The sequence below is a fragment of the Rhinopithecus bieti genome, unplaced genomic scaffold, assembly GCF_001698545.2.
Source record: "Rhinopithecus bieti isolate Rb0 unplaced genomic scaffold, ASM169854v2 scaffold_36004, whole genome shotgun sequence".
NCBI classification, from domain to species: Eukaryota; Metazoa; Chordata; class Mammalia; order Primates; family Cercopithecidae; genus Rhinopithecus; species Rhinopithecus bieti.
The window spans coordinates 520,211-527,263 of record NW_016815976.1 but is presented as its reverse complement, the minus strand read 5'-3'; positions in this window follow the sequence as shown (position 1 = coordinate 527,263).

Genomic DNA, 7,053 nt, shown 5'->3' with positions numbered 1-7,053 from the left:
AGGGGGGAGGGATTGCATTGGGAGTTATACCTGATATAAATGATGAATTGATGGGTGCTGACGAGTTGATGGGTGCAGCACACCAACATGGCACAAGTATACATATGTAACAAACCTGCACGTTATGCACCTGTACCCTAGAACTTAAAGTATAATAATAAAAAAAAAATGTAAGTCCTGTTTTGCCACATTCTTTCATCCTTGGAAGAAACATTTACAGACTGTTTTAGGAGCCTAGGATTGGTGAACCAAGCAGACTAAGATTCATGTTTTTTTGTTTGTTTTGTTTTGTTTTGTTTTGTTTGAGACGGAGCCTCGCTCTGTCACCCAAGCTGGAGTGCAGTGGCTCAATCTCAGCTCATTGCAACCTCTGCCTCCCGGGTTCAAGCAATTCTCCTGCCTCAGCCTCCAAGTAGCTGGGATTACAGGTGCCTGCCACTACACCCAGTTAGTTTTTGTATTTTTAGTAGAGATGAGGTTTCTCCTTGTTGGCAGGCTGGTCTTAAACTCCTAACCTCAGGTGATCTGCCCACCTCAGCCTCTCAAAGTGCTGGGATTACAGGCATGAGCCACTGTACCTGGCCAGATTCTTGTTTTTGCCATGCTTATATTCCAGGTGGGAGATGGACACTAAACAACTGACATACAATACCTAATAAGCTAGGAAGTGATATATGCTGTGGGAAAAGAAAAAGAGGAAAAAGAGGATCAGGCATGTTATTATCACTGTTTTGGTTTTATTTATTTCTTGGTTTTGTTACAGTGTTGTATTTGATTAACTAATAAAAGTTGAGTATCTCTTATCTGAAATGCTTGGAACCAGAAGTCTTTTGGATTTCAGATTTTTTTCAGAATTTGGAATATCTGCATATACATAATGAGATATCTCAGGAATAGGCCCCAAACCTAGACATGAAATTCATTTATGTTGCACAGACATTTTATACACAGCCAGAAGGTAATTTTATGCACTATTTTAAATGATTTTGTGCATGAAATAAAGTCTTGACTGCATTTTTACTGTGGTCAGGTGTGGAATTTTCCACTTGTGGAGTCATGTCAGCACTCAAAAAATTTTGGATTTTGGAGCATTACAGATTTCAGAGTTTTGGATTAAAGATGCTCAACTTGTATTTATTTTAGCATTTTTGCATTTATTTTCATTGTGGGCCATGGGGCTATGGTTTTCCTTTCTTATTTGTTTTGGGAATCATGATTATACTAGCTTCATTAAGATGACTTGGACCACTTTATTTCTTTATCTTTTTTCTCAATTGTATAAGAAGGGATTAGGTCATGCTGTGCATGGTGACACACTCCTATAATCCCAGCTATGAGGCTGAGGCAGGTGGATTGCTTGAGGCCAGAAGTTTGAGGTCAGCCTGAGCAACATAGCAACATAGCCTTGTCTCAAGAAAAAAAAAAATTAAAGAAATAAAAGAAAAAGAAAAGAAAGAAAGGATTAAACTCTTAGAAATCTGATAAGGCTCATCTCTAATTCCATGTGGGCTTAGGGTTATCTGGGAGGAAAAGGCTTTGATAATTACTTCAATGTTTATAATGAATTCAAATTCCCTACTCCTTGTTACTAATTTTGACCTGTTATTTTTAAAATAATTTATTCATTTTATTTAGGCTCTTTATTTTATTAGTTAATAATTATTCATAACATATTTTTAGTATTTCAAATCTCTATAGCAGCTATATTAGTTCCCCTTTTTAAAATTTCTGTACTTTGTTAATTTCCAACTTCTCTTCTTTTACTAATCAATTTGACCAGACATGTGTCTACCTCATTTGCCTTTTGCATAAACCAGTTTTTGTTTTTGCTAATTCTTCTATTTATTTTTCCTATCTTACTGATTCTTTCTCTTGTCTTTAGAATTGAACTATCTTCCAGTTATCTACTACTGTATAACAAGGCACTCCACACTTAATGGATTAAAACAATATTTCATTATTGTCTCTCAGGGTTCTGTAGGTTCGCCGAGCTTTGCTGGTGGATTCTCAGTTTGGATTTGTGTTTGCAAATAGATAGCAGCCGAGCTGGAGTCATCTGGATGCTTAACTAGGGCAGATGCTCAAGAAGGCTCACCCACATGGCTGGCAGTTGACGCTGACTGCTGGCTAGGAGCTCAGCGGGGGCTGTAAACCAGCACACTTTTTTATGTGACTTGGACTTCTTATTAGCATGGCAACTGGGTTCCAAGAGGGAGTCGCTAAGGAAGAAACATGCCAAGAGATGCAGACATCCACACAAAAACTGCAAGGCTTTTCATAAGTTAGCCTTGGAAGTCCTAGAATGTTACTTCCTTTACATTCTCATGATGGAGCAAATCACAAAGTCCAGCCCATATTCAAGTGCATTTCCTCTTAAAGACTTGTGAACTAAAGTGACATGTGATCTGCTCATATGGAACCAATATACAATGGTGAAATAGGCATAGGATAGTAAATTCTCTCATTTATAAAGGGGAGAAGAGGAAACAATAGCAGTCACTTGTCCATGGTGATTCTGAAATCTACCTGGAAACATGTAACCAGTTTCTTAATTATAGCCCAGTCCTGCTTCCTGGAAGTGACTTTCAGTAGCTCTTGGCTCTGCCCTCTGGGTCCTTTCTCTACACTCTGTCGTCATTCCTTCTTCATAAGAAATGGTCTATGATTGCTGATAAGTTGTTTTATGGACCTATATTTAAATGACAGAAGATGGGAGCCCCAAGGACTCTTCATTTTCAACTGTCTCTGTATCTTTTATTCAAATTCACAGTGTTTCTGTTAATAAAATTTTCTTAAACATATTGTATGTTTCCTATGACTCTTACCTTGGTTCACTCCTTCAGAAAAAAGCCACACCCATAAATCTCTTTGAGATATATTCCTCTCTGGTAGGGCTGAGATCCAAGATGCTATGGTTCAATGCTTTTAAAATTCTTAAAAGTCTAGGGAGCATACACATAAAATCCTTAAAAGATCTCTTAACTAGCTAAGATGGTCTAAGAGGTACCACCTGAAATTGTTCTAACATCCAATAGGTGGACTCTTGATCTGAACCTTACTCTGAGACCATGTCTTACTGGTAGTACCCAGGCATTTATCATTTTCCTAAAGGTCTTTTTAAATTTTGTGAATCTTTTGATGGAAGGAAAGACTGTTCCAGGCCCTCTATCTTTCCTCTAAATTCTGCTCAAAAACTAAACAGTTACTTCTGTAATTAAGTTCTCCCTATCTGAACTTTTACTTTTCTTTTTCTTTCTTTTTTTTTTTTTTTTTTTTTTTTTTTTTTTTTTTTTTTTTTTTTTTTGTTGGGTTTTTTTTTTTTTTTTTTTTTTTTTTTTTTTTTTTGAGATTGGGTCTCCCTCTGTCACTTAGGCTAGGCTAGAGTGTGGCACAATGATCACGGCTCACTGCGCTGCAGGCTTGATTTCCCAGGTCTCAAGAGATCCTCCGACCTCAACCTCCTGAGTAGCTGAGACCACAGGCATGCATCACCACACCTGGCTAATTTTTGTATTTTTGGTAAAGACAGGGTTTTCCTATGTTGCCCTCCCTTAAACTCCTGAGTTTAAGTAATCCAACCACCTCAGCCTCCCAAAGTGCTGGGTATCTGAACTCTTTCATATACAACCAAAAGAAACCAGCAGATACGCTCAACCTCCTGCTTGGTGATTTCTTTCCTTTTTTTTTTTTTTTTTTTGGACAGGGTCTCACTCAGCCACCCAGGTTAGAGTTACAGTGCAGTGGCGCAATCTCGGCTCATTGCAGCCTCCATCCCCAAGCTCAAGTGATCCCCCTAACTCAGCCTCCTGAGTAGCTGGGACTACAGGTGCATGCCACCATGCCCGGCTATTTGTTTGTAATTTTCATAGAGTCAAGGTTTTTGCCATGTTGCCCAGGCTGGTCTTGAACTCCTGAGCTCAAGCAATCCGCCTACTTTGGCCTCCCAAAGTGCTGGGATTAGAGGCATGAACCACCATACCCAGCCTGCTCAGAAATTTCTTTAGCCAAGTCTAACAATTAAATAAATGCATTTCTCTATTTTCCATGTTGCCATAGACAAATGTTTCACTGGGTTTGCCATCATTACGTGAAAGATATCTAAAAACATCCTGATTTCTCTGGACTCCATTAACAATTCCTTATTGTCTTTCCAGCACTCACTAACAATCTCCTTCCCTTCCAGCTTCTGCCTGTTGTACAAAATTCCTACAGCTAAAGTTGTACAGAAGATGAACTCACAATCCTAAATTATAAAATACATGAGGAACAACCCACCATGAGCAAACATTGACACATATCATGATTAGACCCCCAATTATTTCATATGATTAAAATGATTTAAGAAAAAAAGAAATTACAAAGTGAAAGGAATATCAAGAAAGATCAGGCAGATATGAAAAATAACCAAACAAAACTTTTAGAAATGAAAAACACAGGCAAAGGTAGTCTTAGCAAAGACTAAATAGACTAAATTAGTGACTTGGAAGACAGATCTACAGAAATTACAGACAGAAATACATATAAAATTAAGAGATATGTAGATACACCTCCCAAGGCAGGAAAATTTCAGTAGTTTATATAGACATTCCCCCCTCAAGGAAAAGTTGCAGTTCAGGTAAATCCACAGTCTTCGGTGTTGGCTGCACATAGTGACTTTCTTCCAGTACAAAAAGAGAGGGGAAAAAAGTAACTTTAAGTAGAACAACTTGATCTCAACCTTTGATTAATGTTGACATCAACAAGGATAAGTCGTATTAATAGATGTAGCTTTGATATGATGTGATGAGAATGGTACTTTATACCTCTGTGGTTTTCCTTCTAAAACATGCACAGTCCCTATGTAATTATGAGAAAAAAAACCTAAGACAAACCCCAATTGAGGGACATTCTACAAAATACTAAAGCAGTACTCCTAAAAACTGTAAAGGTCGTCAAAAACAAGGAATTACAAGATGGTATTTAAGGAACTACTGCAACATAATCTAATCTATCCTGATCAGTGGTGTACCAAGGCTGGGGTGGTGTGGGAATAGTCTACACCATTCTACATGGTGAAGGGGTCCATTGTCTGTGGATAATTTAAAACAATAATAAAGAGACTAATTGTTCATCTGCTTTTTATTACTACACGCACTGGCCATTCCAAACAGGGTCAGTAATAAATTATTTTTCCCTGTTGGATCAATGTGCTTCACACTCATCCTTTCTCCCACCCACCATGCCACTAATCTTGACGATACAATTGATAAATGTAAATAAGTATTGACTGATTAAAAAAAAAAACACGTTTCTTTTTTCAAAAAAAGAAAAGTGAAATAAAATCTTTGCCAATAACAGGGAAGAAAAGGGGTATTCAATAGGTCAAGTGTGCCAAAGTCCTTGTCTTGTTTAGGAGGAGAATAGATCATACTGGTGAAAAAAAAGAACTATGATCGGAATGTGACATAACCGTAATGTGATACAATATTAACGTAACGCAACCCATGCTCATCATGTTTACTGAATTGGTTTAATGTATTTTGCTGATCATTTATATTGTTCACCCAACTTTAAATAAATGGGCCTGTATTTGACTTATTTGTTTTTGTTTGATAATTATCACTGTCTTTCTTAGAACTTCCTATTGTTCCTCATCATCTAGTCACTGAGAGACCTAAAACAATGTTGCAGTTCAGGTAAATCCACATTCTTATGCTAGTAGAGACTTTGTACAGTTTGATTCAGTGATCTGACAGCTGGCATGCCCTTAAAAAATCCCAAACAAACAGCATTGGCATTTCCTCACATTGAATTCATTTTATTATAGAAACAGAGTCTCACTCTCATCCAGACTGGAGTGCAGTGGTGACATCATAGGTCACTGTAACCTCCTACTCCTGGGCTCCAGCCATCCTCCCGATTCAGCCTCCTGAGTAGTAGCCGGGATTGATTACACCAAGCCTGTCTAATTTTTTAAATTATTATTCTTTTTTTTTTTTTTGTAGAGTCAGAGTCTGGACATACTGCCCAGGCTGGTCTCCAATTCTTGACCACAAGCAATCCTTCTGTCTTGGCCTCCCAAAATATTGGGATTACAGGTATAAGTCTGTACCACTCCTGGCCTCACAGTGAACTTCGGTGTAACTTTGTACATGGTTTCCCAGCTCAATTTCTTGGGAAAATGGGAAGAACGGAGAGCTCCCTGGGCACCACTGCTTTTCAGTCTGTTACACACGGGTCTGAGTGTTCTATGACATCTTTGAATGGAAAATTACTTTCTCTCTTTTTTTTGGAGGTGTAGAGAGGAATGGCGCATGATTCAACTTATGATATTGTACCTAAGAATATTTCTAACTTTAAGAAAACCCAGTATCAAAAAATCCAAACTTTAAAATAAGTCAACTAGGTAGCAGTTACACACAAAGATGCCCTGATTTACAAAAGGATTCACCAGAGGTTTTCTTTTCAGCAGCTTTGTAATCCTTTACTTTCCCCACTGTGTTTCAAAAGCTATTTACAAATTTCAGGACTCTATTTCATAAAGCAAATGTCGTTTTTAAAATGTAATAACTCTAATGATAAAAGTCACTTTACAAATATTGGGAAATACAAATATTTGAAAAATAAAAATTATTGCAATCCCAGCGTTAATACTGTCACTATTCTGGTACAATTCCTTGGCATCTTTTAAGCACCACTTATGCACATCGATGCGCGGGTCTTCAGAGACTGTATTTAACCCCTCGGTTTCAGGCATCCGGGCGGCCACCCACGGGCCGCGGTCCCTAGCAGGCTCCGGTGAGACTCCTTCCTTTCTTTTTTCTGCTCCACCTCCCTAAACCTTCCAGTTTCAGCCACAGATAGACTCTTCCACATATAGCTAGCTCCAGCCTCCCACATTCCGTCTCAAAACAACAAAAAAAATCCCCTTCAAGCGGGAGTCACATCTATGGCAGGAAAGCAGAGACCCGTCCCATAGCGGGGAGGCAGGGGAGGCCGCAGCGCGCGCTCCCGCTTGGGCGCGGCCCCACTCCCGCCGGGCTCCGCCCCGCCCCGCCTCCTCCCCGCCCCCTC